Source organism: Schistocerca americana, chromosome 8, assembly GCF_021461395.2.
Source record: "Schistocerca americana isolate TAMUIC-IGC-003095 chromosome 8, iqSchAmer2.1, whole genome shotgun sequence".
In the NCBI taxonomy this organism is placed as follows: domain Eukaryota; kingdom Metazoa; phylum Arthropoda; class Insecta; order Orthoptera; family Acrididae; genus Schistocerca; species Schistocerca americana.
Genome location: NC_060126.1, coordinates 435,970,560 through 435,987,889, shown reverse-complemented (window position 1 = coordinate 435,987,889; position 17,330 = coordinate 435,970,560). Strand labels below are relative to the sequence as shown.

The 17,330-nt window shown below is 44.0% G+C and overlaps 1 protein-coding gene across 1 annotated transcript in view; it reads left to right on the top strand.

Moving 5' to 3' along the window:
• LOC124544751 (dentin sialophosphoprotein-like) overlaps nucleotides 1–9,831 on the top strand; it is a 94,393-nt gene extending 84,562 nt beyond the window's left edge. Inside the window, exon 5 of the mRNA XM_047123412.1 lies at nucleotides 9,545–9,831. The gene's annotated coding sequence lies outside the window, so the exon portion shown is untranslated. The remainder of the gene's footprint in view (nucleotides 1–9,544) is intronic.
• Nucleotides 9,832–17,330: the final 7,499 nt, after the last annotated feature.

Below are 17,330 nucleotides of genomic sequence, written 5' to 3'. Positions count from 1 at the left end.
CTGACATGTGCAAATGATTAGCATTAACGCAACCGCAGAAAATAGGTAGGATTAATGCCAACTGAAATCCATATATAGGCATGATTACGTAGCAGCTTTTTCGTTCTTAAATCTGATTTGAATGTTAGTGATTTGAGAGAAGATCGTGTTATGCCTCGTGTATGAAGGAGAAACGTCCGTCAGTATGCGTCAGGATTAGACAGCAGCAGGATCCGGGCCTATCGGGATTCATGTTTATCGTTCAGTGAGATTATTTCTCGGGTAGGTCGATATGCCGCGACTGTTATACAAATATGGAATCGATGGAATAAGGAAGGTCACACTCAACGCCATGCCGCAGTTATATTGTCCCAAGCGTCTAGGCCTGCGAGGACAGACACAATGCTAACCCTGCCGTTCAGGATTGTATAGACACATCACGTACCCTGAATCAGGAAATGGGATTGTTGGTTACAGGACGAGAATCCTCGCGGATAATGAAACGTGTGGAGCAAAGTGACCATGTTGCAGCTTTCCTGGACACGGAAGAACAGAGAGGCGCACCGCCACATGTGGGATGCAATGGCAGCACAAGAGCACTACCACGTCGTCGTTTCAGAGGAGTCACGGTTCTGCAAATATCACGACGGATGTATCAGTATCAGTATCAGAATCGGTACCATTGTCATATGCGCCCAGCAGCTGCCGTGTTGGTAGGGAGACGTCACTGGGTACGCAATACGGTCACCTTCGGTTCGAAAAGCCCGTTATTCCAACAGCAGTAAATACAGTTCTGACATAATAAGCTCGGTGGGTGTGCTCGATCTCCGACGTCACTGTGAGGCGTTATCTTTCAACAAAATAAGGCAAGACCTTCGTGGTGTCGCAACTTCATGTGCCTGTAATGTACTGTGGGGAAAAAGAACAGCCGGTACGCTGTTTAACTCGGTACGCCAATGTGCTTAGAGCTGCGATAGCGGTAGAGCCGCATCACAACTCATTCGCCTAGAGGAGCCGTTCAAAGTGAGCGACACAACTAAAAATACTGCCAAATGTCACATCCCTTCTATAACAGTGGTCTAGGTGTAGCTTCCATGATTGGTAAACAAACCGTCCTCGGTCCAGCGTTCGAAACTCGGCGCTGCTTAAATTTTGAATAATAATCAACATTGGCGGCCGAAGACTACCGGCATAAGAAGTACTCTCATTCTGACCACGGCCTTGTCAAAGAGAGTGGAGAAGCAGTCAGAGGTTCAGAGCTCTCTTTTGTTCCAGTGTCGGAAACTGCCCCTAAAGGTGGAAGAATCAGCAACGACCAACGACGTGAGGATGCATAAGGCACTGGAAACCGCAAAACGCGTAACGTGTATCCACAGGACATGTAGCCTGTAATTGGGAAAGTGTCATGATGATCTCTCCACTGGCAAAAGATTCCGGAATACTTCCCAGTTCCGGTCTCTAGAAGGGGGTTGCCAAACGGGAGGTGACTGAGAAAAACATTGAATAACCAACGAGAGGATAATGTCTTACAAGTCGGGGCGTGACATGTCAGAAGCTTTAACGTGCTAGGAAAGCTACAAAATCTGGAAATGAAAATGCAAAGGCTCGGTGTTGGTGTAGTAAGGGTTGTAAAGTGAAGTGGAAAGAAGACAAGGATTTCTGGTCAGATGAATAGAGGGTAATTTCAACAGCAGTAGAAGATGCTATAGCGGGAATAGGATTCGTGATGAACAGGAAGGTAGGGCAGAGAGTGATATACTGTGAACAGTTCCGTGACAGGGTTGTCCTTATCAGTATCGCCAGCAAACAAACTCCGAAAACGATAGTTCAGGTATACATGCCGACGTCGCAAACTGTAGACGAAGAGACAGAGAAAGTGTATGAGGATATTGAAAGGGTAATACAGTGTGTAAAGGGATATGAAAATATAATAGTCGTGGGGGATTGGAGTGCAGTTGTTGGGGAAGGAGAAGAAGAAAAGGTTACAGGATAATATGGGCTTGGGACAAGGAATGAGAGAAGAGAGAGACAATTGAGTTCTGTAATAAAGTTCATATAGTAATAGCGAATACTTTGTTCAAGAATCTCAAGGGCAGGAGATATACTTGGAAAAGGCCGGATGATACGGAAAGATTTCAGTTAGATTACATCATGTCCTCGGAGTCTTTCGCGACGGCATACATGAATAAAACGTTCTAGGTTTTCAAGCCGCGTCAATTCCAATAATATCCTCGAGCTTTCGATTACCAGCTCCGTCATCGTCGTCAGGAGTTCACTGACTGCCAGGGCTGCTACGGTTTCGCCGGCCGCGGTGACTGAGCGGTTCTAGGCGCTTCGGTCCGGAACAGCGCGACTGCTACGGTCGCACTTTCGAATCCTGCCTCGGGCATGGATGTGTGTGCTGTCCTTAGGTTAGTTAGGTTTAAGTAGTTCTAAGTTCTAGGGGACTGACGACCTCAGATGTTAAGTACCATAGTGCTCAGAGCCATTTGAACCATTTGAGCTACGGTTTCTCGGTTATATAGGCTCCGCAGACATGTTGCGCCCTGTTAAAGACGACGTTGTTCTTCGAGTATCCGGCGTGTATGGTGTAACCTGTAAATTTGGCAGCATGTATATCGGACTAACAATTCGCACGGCTGCGGAGCGTTGAACTGAGCACAAGCGCCATACAAAACAAAGGGAGCTTGACAAGTCGGCCATAGCGGGATATTGCTTAGAAAACGGACATAAAATACAGTTCGAAAATACAAAAGTGTTGGCTCATGCGTCTGCATAGTGGGACTCCGTTATAAATGAGGCGGCCTTTAAACAACTACAATTTCAACAGAAACCAGGGGTACACACTCAGCAGGGCATGGGGGCGGGCGTTGGACATAGAAAAAAAGCAAAGACTGATGCGCGACGCGGGAGCGGCAGTTTCAAACGTAGCGCCTGCCCCTGGCGCCACGTGACGTCACCGGTGCTGCCACGGGCAATAGCTCCGCTAGCTGCACGGGTCGACTTACGCGCTCGCGCCACATTGGGTGTATCTGATTGGCTGCTGATGATGTCATCATGCCTATATAAGCGAGAAACCGTAGCAGGCCTGGCTCACCCCCACCCTCACCTACCCTGGCCTCACCATTGACCGTCAACTCACCTGGATCCCTCATCTCCGCCGGTTCTAGGCGCTCAATCCGGAGCCGCGTGACTGCTACGGTCGCAGGTTCGAATCCTGCCTCGGGCATGGATGTGGGTGATGTCCTTAGGTTAGTTAGGTTTAAGAAGTTCTAAGTTCTAGGGGACTGATGACCACAGATGTTAAGTCCCATAGTGCTCAGAGCCATTTGAACCATTTGAACCTCATCTCCTTTCCACCCAATCCAAAGCCCACAACCGTCTCCAACTCCTCAAACTCCTCCCTGGCCGGACATGGGAGTTGCACCCCTCTACCGTCCTCCACACCTACAAATCCTCAATCCGTCCCATCCTCTGTTATGCCAGTCCCACCTGGATATCTGCCCCCCCCCCCAAATTCTATAAGTCCCTCCAGATACTTGAGCGTCATGCACTTCGCCTCCCCTTCCATATACGCCTCCTGTCCCCCACGCAGATCCTCTATGACCTCATTCCTTTCCCCCACATGCTCCTATTCCTCGAACATATTCGCATACTCTACACCTCCCGCCGCCTTGATCCCCTTCACCCCCTGGTTGCTCCTCTCCTCTCCCGTCCCCACCCCCTGCCACATCTTCACTGTTGTGTCTCCCCTACCCTCCATCTCTGACACCCTTAATCTCCTTTCCCAAGGTGGCTTCCATCAACTCCCCCTCCCAGATGATGCCCTCTCTCCCTCCATTTATCCCTCCTATCAACTCTGATCCTCATCCTCCCTCCTTTCCTCCATCCTTTCCCTGGGCTCCCTCTTCCTCCCTTCCATCCTGTGGTTCTCCCCACCTAACCTCTCCCTTCTCCCCCCCCCCCCTGAGTCCTTTTGTCTTCCCATCCTATGCCTTCCCCACTCCCTGTTGCGTCTGCTCGGCACCCCCCACCCCTATTATGGGTCCTCATCCTCCATTGGCTCCTTTCCCCCCTCCCCCCTTCGCTTTTCCTCATCTTCCCCCCTTTCTTATTTTACCATCATCTGACCAGTTTCCACCCACCTGCTCTCGGCTGTGGTATGTCATATTTTAGTGCAGTGTTCCAGTGACTGTTCAGTGTTGCTTCGTCTTTTCCCGTGTTGCGAACAGAAACCATGCTGTCGCTGGGTGTGAATTTTATGTCTTTTGCGACCAGAAACCAGACTGTCACCGTGTTTTTTAATTGTCTGTCTATTATTTTACCTGTCTGCTTCATACGTATTTTATTAGCATCATCATCCCTTTGTTTCTCTGTTTTAAGTTCCACGATTTTTTCGCCATGTTACCCTTTGTCTCCGATTTTGTCGCCTGTTTTTTATTATATATTATCTTCTCCTTTTTTAAAACAAAGTATATAGGCTGAAGAGCGGCATACTAAGCTGCTGCCAGCCCGCCCCCTTCGGGGGGAATCGAAATTCAATAAAGAAAGAAAAAAAAACAGCCTGGCAATCAGTGAACTCCTGACGACGATGGCGGAGATGGTCACCGAAAACTCGAGGATTCTATTCGAATTGACGCTGCTTGAAAACCGACAACGTTTTGTTTAGATAACGTCATGGTCAGACAGAGATTCCGAAATCAGATACTGGAGAGTAAGGCGTAGACTCAGATCACAGTGTAATAGTGATCAAGAGAAGGCTGGAGTTTCAGAGATTAGTCAGCAAAAATCAATACACAGAGAAGTGGGGTATGGAAGTACTAAGGAATGACATACGCTTGAAGTCCTCTAAGGCTATAGAAACAGCAATAAGGAATAACTCAGTAGGCAGTACAGTTGAGCAGGAATGGACACCTTTAAAAAGGGCAGTCACAGAAGTTGGAAAGAAAAGCATAGGTGCAAAGAAAGTAGCCGCCAAGAAACCATGCGTAATAGAAGAAATACTTCAGTTGATCAATGAAAGAAGGAAGAATAAAAATTTTCAAAGAAGTTCAAGAGAACAGAAATAGAAATCGTTGAGGAATGAAACAAATAAGAAGTGCAAGGAAGCTAAGACGGAACGGCTGCATGAAAAAATGTGAAGAAACCGAAAAAGAAATGTTTGTTGGGAGGACTGACTCAGTATATCTAAGTCAAAATAACCTTTGGTGAAATTAAAAGCAATGGTGTCAACTTTAAGAGTGCAACGGGAATTCCACCGTTAAATGAAGAGGAGAGAGTGGATAGGTGGAAAGATTACATTGATGACCTCTATGAGAGAGAAGGTTTGTCTGACGTGATAGAAGGAGAAACAAGAGTCGATTTAGAAAAGATAGGGGATCCAGTATTAGAATCGGAACTTAAGAGACCTCTGGAGGACTTAAGATCAAATAAGGCAGAAGGGATAGATAACATTCCATCAGAATTTCTAAAAATATTGGAGGAACTGGGAACAAAACGACTCTTCACGTTGGTGTATAGAATGTGTATAGAGGTAAGCTAAAGGGAGAACGGTTAATACACAGTATATGCAAGAACCAAGACCCTTACTGTTCACTCTGGACATAGAAGAAGCAATGATGGAAATAAAAGAAAGAATCAGGGGTGGAATTAAAATTCAAGGTTAAAGGATATCAGTGATACGATTTGCTGATGACGTTGCTATCCTGAGTGAAAGTAAAGAATAATTACATGATCTGCTGATTTCAATGAACAGTCTAATGATAAACAGAAAGTGGACTGAGAGTAAATAAAAGAAAGACGAAAGTAATGAGAAGTATCAGAAAAGAGAATAGCGAGAAACTTAACATCAGGACTGACAGTCACGAAGTAGATGAAGGTAGATAAATAACCAATGACGGACGGAGCAAGGAGGACATCGAGAGCAGTGCTAGCACTGGCAAAAAGGGCATTCCTGGCCAAGAGAATTCTATTAATATCAAACGTAGGCCTTAATTAGAGCCGGCCGGAGTGGCCGAGCGGTTCTAGGCGCGGCAGTCTGGAACCACACGACCGCTACGGTCGCAGGTTCGAATCCTGCCTCGGGCATGGATGTGTGTGGTGTCCTTAGGTTAGTTAGGTTTAAGTAGTTTTAAGTTCTAGGGGACTGATAACCTCAGATGTTAAGTCCCATAGTGCTCAGTGCCATTTGAACCTTAATTTGAGGAAGAAATTTTTGAGAATGTGCGTTTGGAACACAGCATTGTATGTTAGTGAAACATGGACTGTAAGAAATCTGAAACATATCTAGAATCGAAGCGTCAACGAATGTTGAAAATTTGGCGGACGGGTAAGGTAAAGAATGAGAAGGTTCTGGGTAGAATTGGAGAAGAAAAGAATATGTGAAAAACGGTGACAAGAGGGAGCGTCAGGATGATAGGACATCTGTTAAGACATCAGGGAATGATTTCCTTGGTATTAGAGGCTGTAGAGGGCGAAAACTGTAGAGGAAGACTAAGATTGGAAAACATCCAGCAAATAAATGAGGTCGTGTATTGCAAGTGTTACTCTAAGATGAAGAGGTTGGCACAAGATAGGAATTCGTGGCGGGGCGCATCAAACCAGTGAGGAAACCAATGGCTCAAAAAATTGAAAAGAAATCTACATTCGTCGTGAAATTTGTGTCGTATACAGACGGAGTGTGTACAGTGAGTACCTTTAGCGTAATAATGTTAGGCCAATGGTGATGATGAGATATGCGGCCGTCTGTCTGTAGTCAGCAACCAATTGCGGTGAGACATCGGTTTTCTCTGATGACGCGAGACAGGGCGGCAGATAATGGTGTAAAGTCATATCTTAGAGTCCAACAAACAAAACAAAAACATGACCACCTCCGCCAGCCAGATGGCTTATAGCTGTTGTTTCTTTAGTACGCTAAAGGAATCTTCATTGTGGATAGAATGAAATGTAAAAGTACAGTCACTTCTGAAGCCTGTTGTGACATATTAAGTAAACTAGAAGGAGTCATTCAAAACAAGCAACGCGTTTTGTTAAACCCTGTGGCTTGACATTTACACTACTGGCCATTAAAATTGGTACACCGAGAAGAAATGCAGATGATAAACGGGTATTCATTGCACAAATATATTATACTGGAACTGACATGTGATTACATTTTCACGCAGTTTGGGTGCATAGATCCTGAGAAATCAGTATCCAGAACAACCACCTCTGCCCGTAATAATGACCTTGATACGCCTGGGCATTGAGTCAAACAGAGCTTGAATGGCGTGTACAGGTACAGCTGCCCATGCAGCTTCAACACGATACCACAGTTCATCAAGAGTAGTGACTGGCGTATTGTGACGAGCCAGTTGCGCGGCCACCATTGACCAGACGTTTTCAATTGGTGAGAGATCTGGAGAATGTGCTGGCCAGGACAGCAGTCGAACATTTTCTGTACCCAGAAAGGCCCGTACAGGACCTGCAACATGCGGTCGTGCATTATCTTGCTGAAATGTAGGGTTTCGCAGGGATCGAATGAAGGGTAGAGCCACGGGTCGTAACACATCTGAAATGTAACTTCCACTGTTCAAAGTGCCGTCAATGCGAACAAGATGTGACCGAGACGTGTAACCAATGGCACCCCATACCATCACGCCGGGTGATACGCCAGTATGGCGATGGCGAATACACGCTTCCAATGTGCGTTCACTCCGATGATGCCAAACACGGATGCAACCATCACGATGCTGTAAACAGAACTTGGATTCATCCGAAAAAATGACGTTTTGCCATTCGTGCACCCAGATTCGTCGTTGAGTACATCATCTCAGGCGCTCCTGTCCGTGATGTAGCGTCAAGGTTAACCGCAGCCATGGTCTCCGAGCTGATAGTCCATGCTGCTGCAAACGTCGTCGAACTGTTCGTGCAGATGGTTGTTATCTTGCAAACGTCCCCATCTGTTGACTCAGGGATCGAGACGTGGCTGCACAACCCGTTACAGCCATGTGGATAAGATGCCTGTCATCTCGACTGCTAGTGATACGAGACCGTTGGGATCCAGCACGGCGTTCCGTATTAGCCTCCTGAACCCACCGATTCCATATTCTGCTAACAGCCATTGGATCTCGACCTATCCTGCGTGATAGGATACAATCCGACTACCTTTATCAAAGTCGGAAACGTGATGGTACGCATTTCTCCTCCTTACACGAGGCATCACAACAACGTTTCACCAGGCAACGCCGGTCAACTGCTGTTTGTGTATGAGAAATCGGTAGGAAACTTTCCTCATGTCAGCACGTTGTAGGTGTTGCCATCGGCGCCAACCTTGCGTGAATGCTCTGAAAAGCTAATCATTTGCATATCACGGTATCTTCTTCCTGTCGGTTAAATTTCGCGTCCGTAGCACATCTTCGTGGTGTAGCAATTTTAACGGCCCGTAGTCGAACTGGTTGCTTGTATAAATCTGACTGCTACTTATATAAAGTAGTAATGCAGCGATATAGTGTTAAGATCTTTTAAATTTGTTTTAACTATCTAAGTAAGTATTTGTTGGCTAATAGACTTTACTTTCCGCAAAGCCCTCCTAGGTTGGAGTGACATACAATGTGGTACACTTCGTTATTTCTGCCAGTTACGGTAAACTGATGCCAGAATAGGCGCCAGTCCCTGTACGTATTCACTTATTTACTACAGAATCTAACGGGGTCCGCATCAACGATTGTGGTCGTACCTCTAGCGAGCGATTTGCACTGTTCCTACCTCTATGCTTTTTCATTTCCATAGTTATCGTTTAGGCGCTTGTGGTACATTCAAAAGTAGGAACTGCAATTTGATAATCTTATGTGGCGTAGTTTCTGAAGGCAGAATTCAGCATGGACAGACGGCCCTATTCCCTTGACTGATTCTATGCAGAACAAAAGTTTCTAAGGATTTTGACAGCTCAGCCGGTAAAATCTTTCTTGCAGATTCTGTAAACGCTAGTTGCATTGATGTTTCTTCAAATAGCACGATTCTTTTAATTTAGTTTTAGCCGGCCGGGTGTCCGAGCGGTTCTAGGCGCTACAGTCTGGAATCGCGCGACCACTACGGTCGCAGGTTCGAATCCTGCTTCGGGAATGGATGTGTGTGATGTCCTTAGGTTAGTTAGGTTTAAGTAGTCCTAAGTTCTAGGGGACTGATGACCTCAGAAGTCAAGTCCCATAGTGATCAGAGCTATTTTTAATTTAGTTTTGTTTTTTCAGCCAGAGAAATTATAACATTTGTTTCTGGGAAAATTAGCTGAACTAGTCTTTTAGGTTATTCTAGGTGTATTAAGCGCACAAGAACCACCTCATGGTTAATCATATGAATCACTGTTATTGAAAACCCTGATACTTATTGCGCATAAAAATTTCAAACGTGAACCGGTTTTTCTTCCAGTGCTTTTAAACAAGTCACTGTTAATCACGTCCCCATTTACCTAACTGTACGTTTTCCAAACTCTCTAAGTCACATGAAGTACATTGATCTTATATCATGCAATGTATGACTTCGGTGGTATGAACCACAACTGAGTCTGATCCAGCCTTCTCTGTTACAGGTGAGAGACTTCTATCTGTATCATCCGTCGGCTGCAGACAATAAACGGAATCAGTTTACTGAGATCCGTGAAAACGTCCTAAAAAGGGTTTTCGTTCTATCACAAGACCATGTGAAACTTCGTTTACGTAATAGGTGTCTCAACATAGTGTCCCCGTTACACAACTTGCGTATGAACGCCCAAATAGTGTTTTCTGATGTTACGAACATTACATTCGAAAAATCGAAAATTGTGTATTTTTTTAAAATAAATGTGATAAATGGGAAAAAAAATTTGATGGACCGATACCCAATGCTCTTTTATTTTATCATCCCTGTCGTTTAACTGCTGTCTAGAAAACATACTGTACGAGAGTCAGGTTCGCAGTTTGTTATAGAAATGCCACATCTTCACTCTACGAAGTCCACATTCTACTCTTGCTTCTAGGAAATATAAGAACTAAATATTTTTTCTTACTAAACTATTATAATTATTGCTATCAGGATCAGTATAGCTATACTTATTGCAACAAAACAAAAATTAATTGATCATTTGATTCTAGGGTTCAAATCCACGTACAGGCATTCACATTTAGGTTTAACATGATTTCCCTGAATCGCTCCAGGTAAATGTCTGACTTGTTCCTCTGACAGGGAATGGCCATTTCCTTCCCCATCCTTGAAACAATCTAAACTTGTGCTCTGTCTCTAATTAGATTATTGTCAGAGGAAGTCCTAATCCTCCTCCCTTCCTTTAAATATGAGTTTGTATCATGTAACTAAAAAATATCGTAAATATTGTTGGCATTTGAAAAGTAAGGTTATTGTCTCTCAGGCGTAAAATGAAAAACCCATCTCCAACGAAGCCAAGGCACGACATACTAAAGAAGGAACGACTGTTCAGCGTCCGTGCTACGTGGTTCTCAGAACTGTCTTAACAGGTGAACTGTTCTCTATCATTACAGTGTATCGACGACATTTATTTTCAGCAGAACAAGTGAAATATTTATTTGTAATTTACTAGATGCTGTCCATATTTTTTCCGAGAGATTTCTTGTATTTAAACTGAATAACAGAGAGGAAAATAAGGTGTGTATCAAAAATATTCAACCCATTTTGCAAGATTACACTTTCAACATGAATGGAGATACGAACTTGTGGTAGATTTTTAACTTATATGACGAAATTAGCAGTCTACCTTGGAGTCAGCCGGTTCACATATTCGCCAGTAGGTGTATCCATGGTACAAGTCATTCGCACACTTCTCACTCACAAGGAGACCACATGGAGGCTGCCAAAACCCAGCGGTGTAGAATTTTCCTTAATCTTCCAAAGCCAGTATTGGGTACGCCACCTCTATAAGAACTAAGCTTTAAATGTCTGCGTGCGATGTTAAATGAAAAACCCGAAAATTACAGCCCTAGGCATAGATAGCTCTTAAAGTGGTGAATTTGCACAAAATTTCGCTCTCACGCTACGTGACTGGAGTATTATGTTGTTTATTATTTAGACTTGATTGCTAGCACCTTCTTGCAAAGACCCACAATATAACGTACGTGAAGAGGCGGAACAGAAAACAACGATTAAACTCAGTACTCATATTTCTTCATAATTACGTTTACATAATTACATTCCATTAGAACTACTGACGGCCTTGGGAGAGCCAGTCCTGACAAAACTCTACCATCTGGTGAGCAAGATATATGAGACAGGCGAAATACCCTCACACTTCAAGAAGAATATAATAATTCCAATCCCAAAGAAAGCAGGTGTTGACAGATGTGAAAATTACCGAACTATCAGTTTAATAAGCCACAGCTGCAAAATACTAAGGCGAATTGTTTACAGACGAATGGAAAAACTAGTAGAAGCCGACCTCGGTGAAGATCAATTTGGATTCCGTAGAAATGTTGGAACACGTGATGCAATACTGACCTTACGACTTATCTTAGAAGAAAGATTAAGGAAAGGCAAACCTACGTTTCTAGCATTTGTAGACTTAGAGAAAGCTTTTGACAATGTTGACTGGAATACTCTCTTTCAAATTCTAAAGGTGGCAGGGGTAAAATACAGGGCTATTTACAATTTGTACAGAAACCAGATGGCAGTTATAAGAGTCGAGGGGCATGAAAGGGAAGCAGTGGTTGGGAAAGGAGTGAGACAGTGTTGTAGCCTCACCCCGATGTTATTCAATCTGTATATTGAGCAAGCAGTAAAGGAATCAAAAGAAAAATTTGGAGTAGGTATTAAAATCCAGGGAGAAGAAAAAAAACTTTGAGGTTCTCCGATGACACTGTAATTCTGTCAGAGACAGCAAAGGACTTGGAAGAGAAGTTGAACGGAATGGACAGTGTCTTGAAAGGAGGATATAAGATAGAACATCAACAAAAGTAAAACAAGGATAATGGAGTGTAGTAGAATGAAGTCGGGTGATGCTGAGGGAATTAGATTAGGAAATGAGACACTTGAAGTAGTAAAGGAGTTTTGCTATTTGGGGACTAAAATAAATGATGATGGTCGAAGTAGAGAGGATATAAAATGTAGACTGGCAATGGCAAGGAAAGTGTTTCTGAAGAATAGAAATTTGTTAACATCGAGTAGAGATTTAAGTGTCAGGAAGTCGTTTCTGAAAGTATTTGTATGGAGTGTAGCCATGTATGGAAGTGAAACATGGACGATAAATAGTTTGGACAAGAAGAGAATAGAAGCTTTCGAAACGTGGTGCTACAGAAGAATGTTGAAGATTAGGTGGGTAGATCACGTAACTAATGAGGAGGTATTGAATAGAATTGGGGAGAAGAGAAGTTTGTGGCACAACTTGACTAGAAGAAGGGATCGGTTGGTAGGACATGTCGTGAGGCATCAATGGATCACAAATTTAGCATTGGATGGGAGCGTGGAGGGTAAAAATCGTAGAGGGAGACCAAGAGATGAATACACTAAGCAGATTCAGAAGGATGTAGGTTGCAGCAGGTACTGGGAGATGAAGGAGCTTGCACAGGATAGATTAGCATGGAGAGCTGCATCAAACCATTCTCAGGACTGAAGACCACAACAACAATAACGTTTATGGGATCAACACATAAACAAATAATCAAAACCTGTGATAGTTATAGCTATCCTAGCTTGCGTTAACATTAAATAGAAATCTGTGTCACTCCACTGTCAGTTAAATTACTTCTTGGTCTCTTAAGAATTTACACTCTCTCGATGTCCAATGATAACTGAAAACTATTTACTCCCGTAATTGTCGATCGGAACAGTAGCTGGAAGTTGATAACTAAAAACCCAGCACTCTACACATTCATTACCAGGGCAAAGGAGATGAGACAGGCGATCGTCCAGCGTTCCACAAGTGTGAAATCAGACTGAACTAGTCTGCCGGTGCTGCGAATTATGCTCACCGTGCGACCTTATGAGTTGTATGGAAGTGTGCATGTGGTGTGGATGACGAAATAAAATACAATCTCTCTTATCAACTCGCCGAAAATCAGAATTCTGTACTGTTTTCAAGTTCTACTTGGTATTTAAAAATAACATACGCACTCACGTATTTTTTAATGTTTCATAAATTCCAGTTAATTTCCAATAAGAACATAGAAAAATTTAAAGAGACAGTTCACAATAAATTAACTTCAGAGCCTGACCGAGTTTCTTAAGATCTAGGAGGCGGTTGAATAAACCACGACAAATTGCGTGAATTATCTTTCTAAAACCATTAAAGTTCCAAAGTACCAAAAATTTCAAATTTCGCAATGGCTACACACTGAAACCTTCTACGTAAGACTTGTGTCACACGCAACCCGAAGAGTAACAAGTCCACGAGATGCTGAAAAATTTCAATGTCCGGAAGTAGGAATTCTGAATAATTCACACGCGAACTAGTGGCTATTTTACCGCTCATCAGATAAAACTTTCTCGTAACAAGACCCCACACCGCCTGATCCTCAACGGCGTCCGAACATAGACTCCCCTTCAAAATGCCGCTGTTCACCCAGTTAAACCACTGAACACGAAAATTGCTGATATTCTTAAATCTTTTATGCACGTATTTTCCGAGAAATATTATGCTGTTATCAGTTTCCTTTTGTCTGCCAGAGTTTATTTATAAACAATAATTTCTATGGTTTTTCTGCGTTTTCGGATTTATAAGTGTGAGCATTAACAAACAATTTAAATTATATATTAAATATTTTTCTGTATATCTAAAGTTTACAGTACTGTCGCTATTTTCAATGTTTCTCTATTTATTTAGTAAGAAGAGCTGTTTTAATGGTACGAAGTCCACTTCTCAGGCTCTCAATTAAATATGATTTCAGTAAATCTACTATCACAGTCTGAAACAGTTCTACGACATGTATCCTTAAACACCTCGTTTGCTGCAGCCGCATAATGCATTGCCGAGATATTCATTTTTACAGTTCAGGAATTATTTGTAACACTTAACTCAAAATAACTCATAACTAACGCAGATATCGAAGGCGCGTCTTCACACACGCAATCGCCCGTTTTTCCGCTTCAAAAGAGTCTACTGGCCATACAGTGACAAATGTGGTTCAATATTTATTAAGTTTTGAGGTCAGCTTTAATTTTGCACTGGACGCGAAAAGCAGCCATGATGAACGAGCAGCCATTGTGCTGCCCAACGGAAGGGTTTTCCTGGTCACGTGGTCCACCGTAGAGATCAGTGGAAGAGCAGACACAACCACATCTGTGGAGCCTAACGTTAAACTGGCCCTCCACGTACTCCTGTCAAGCCACCGTGGTACAACAACCGAATTAGAAAACTGCTGCGGAAGCAAAGGGAACTTCACAGCAAACATAAACATAGCCAAAGCCTTGCAGACAAACAAAAATTACGCGAAGCGAAATGTAGTGTGAGGAGGGGTATGCGAGACTCGTTCAATGAATTCTAAAGTAAAGTTCTATGTACTGACTTGGCAGAAAATCCTAAGAAATTTTGGATCAAAACAAAATGTCCAGACACTCTGTGACCAAAATGGTAATGAAACAGAGGATGACAGACTAAAGGCCGAAATACTAAATGCCTTTTTCCAAAGCTGTTTCACAGAGGAAGACTGCACTGTAGCTGCTTCTCTAGGTTGTCGCACAGATGAAAAAATGCCAGATATCGAAATAGACGACAGAGGGATAGAGAAACAATTGAAATCGCTCAAAAGAGGAAAGGCTGCTGGACCTGATGGGATACCAGTTCCATTTTACACGGAGTACGCGAAGGAACTTTCCCCCCTTCTTGCAGCGGTTTACCGTAGGTCTCTAGAAGAGCGTAGCGTTCCAAAGGATTGGAAAAGGGCACAGGTCATCCCCGTTTTCAAGAAGGGACGTCGAACAAATGTGCAGAACTATAGACCTATATCTCTAACGTTGATCAGTTGTAGAATTTTGGAGCAGAAGAGCATAGTGTTCCAAAGGATTGGAAAAGGACACAGGTCATCCCCGTTTTCAAGAAGGGACGTCGAACAGATGTGCAGAACGGTAGACCTGTATCTCTAACGTCGATCAGTTGTAGAATTTTGGAGCACGTATTATGTTCGAGTAGAATGACTTTTCTGGAGACTAGAAATCTACTCTGTAGGAATCAGCGTGGGTTTCGAAAAGGACGATCGTGTGAAACCCAGCTCGCGCTATTCGTCCACGAGACTCAGAGGGCCACAGACACGGGTTCCCAGGTAGATGCCGTGTTTCTTGACTTCCGCAAGGCGTTCGATAGAGTTCCCCACAGTCGTTTAATGAACAAAGTAAGAGCATATGGACTATCAGACCAATTGTGTGATTGGATTGAAGAGTTCCTAGATAACAGAACGCAGCATGTCAAAAATTCAAATGGCTCTGAGCACTATGGGACTTAACTACTGTGGTCATCAGTCCCCTAGAACTTAGAACTACTTAAACCTAACTAACCTAAGAACATCACACACATCCATGCCCGAGGCAGGATTCGAACCTGCGACCGTAGCAGTCGCGCGGTTCCGGACTGCGCGCCTAGAACCGCTAGACCACCGCGGCCGGCCAACGCAGCATGTCATTCTCAATGGAGAGAAGTCTTCAGAAGTAAGAGTGATTTCAGGTGTGCCGCAGGGGAGTGTCGTAGGACCGTTGCTAATCACAATATGCATAAATGACCTTGTGGATAACATCGGAAGTTCACTGAGAGTTTTTGCGGATGATGCTGTGGTACATCGAGAGGTCGTAACAATCGAAAATTGTACTGAAATGCAGGAGGATCTGCAGCGAATTGACGCATGGTGCAGGGAATGGCAATTGAATCTCAACGTAGACAAGTGTAATGTGCTTCGAATACATAGAAAGAAAGATCCTTTATCATTTAGCTACAATATAGCAGGTCCCCTGGAAGCAGTTAATTCCATAAATTATCTGGGAGTAGGCATTAGGCGTGATTTAAAATGGAATGATCATGTAAAGTTGATCGTCGGTAAAGCAGATGCCAGACTGAGATTCATTGGAAGAATCCTAGAGAAATGCAATCTGAAAACAAAGGAAGTAGGTTACAGTACACTTGTTCGCCCACTGCTTGAGTATTGCTCACCAGTGTGGGATCCGCACCAGATAGGGTTGATAGAAGAGATAGAGAAGATCCAACGGAGAGCAGCGCGCTTCGTTACAGGATCATTTAGTAATCGCGAAACCGTTACGGAGATGATAGATAAACTCCAGTGTAAGACTCTGCAGGAGAGACGCTCAGTAGCTCGGTACGGGCTTTTGTTGAAGTTTCGAGAACATACCTTCACCGAGGAGTCAAGCAGTATATTGCTCCCTCCTACGTATATCTCGCGAAGAGAGCATGAGGATAAAATCAGAGAGATTAGAGCCCACACAGAGGCGTACCGATAATCTTTCTTTCCACGAACAATACGGGACTGGAATAGAAGGGAGAACCAATAGAGGTACTCAAGGTACCCTCCGCCACACACCGTCAGGTGGCTTGCGGAGTATGGATGTAGATGTAGATGTAGATACCCCTTTCTTAGCCACCGCCTGCGCGTCCAGAGAATGGTGTTTGTGTCTGAATGAAGGGTCTCTTCCTTTTACAACAGTAAGTAACATTGTGCTGCGCCAAGCTGTGCGCTACAGACGTTCTGGTTCCTTCGCATGGACAGAGTCGTACGGCCCTCTCCCGGTACTCTAAGATGTGGCGGTCTCTACCGCGCAGGTACGCCAAATCGGTGAGGACACCCTCACGTCCTATCGCAATGTCGAACCCGACAGTCTCGCGTCATATCGCCCAGTCTTTCATTTGGGGTACTCACGCATATTCCTTGCTGCCAAATACTGCAATTCGCAAACCGCAAAATTTCGGACCACTGCTGACCAATCTCGAGGGTTCCCTCCAACAGAGAATCCCGCCAAAAACAACGCGTCTCTTCCGGCCTCCAATCACATGACGCTCTCACCTACTACCAACAAGCATTCATTTCAACGCTGGGATCTAATATCACAAGCCTGCCGATGTGGCCTAGCGGTTCTAGGCGCTTCAGTCTGCAACCGCGCTTCCGCTACGGTCGCAGGTTCGAATCCTGCCTCGGGCATGGATGTGTGTGTGATGTCCTTAGGTTAGTTAGGTTTAAGTAGTTCTAAGTTCTAGGGTACTGATGACCTCAGGTGTTAAGTCCCATAGTGCTCAGAGCCATTTGAACCATTTGTGATATTACAAATACGTACGACAACCGTATGTTTGCCCAGAACTGGGTTCGAGAAATTCAGAGAGAATCGCTATGAGGGTAGAGTTTCTTTCTGTGGCCTGCACTTATCTTGGAAAGAAGTCTGAA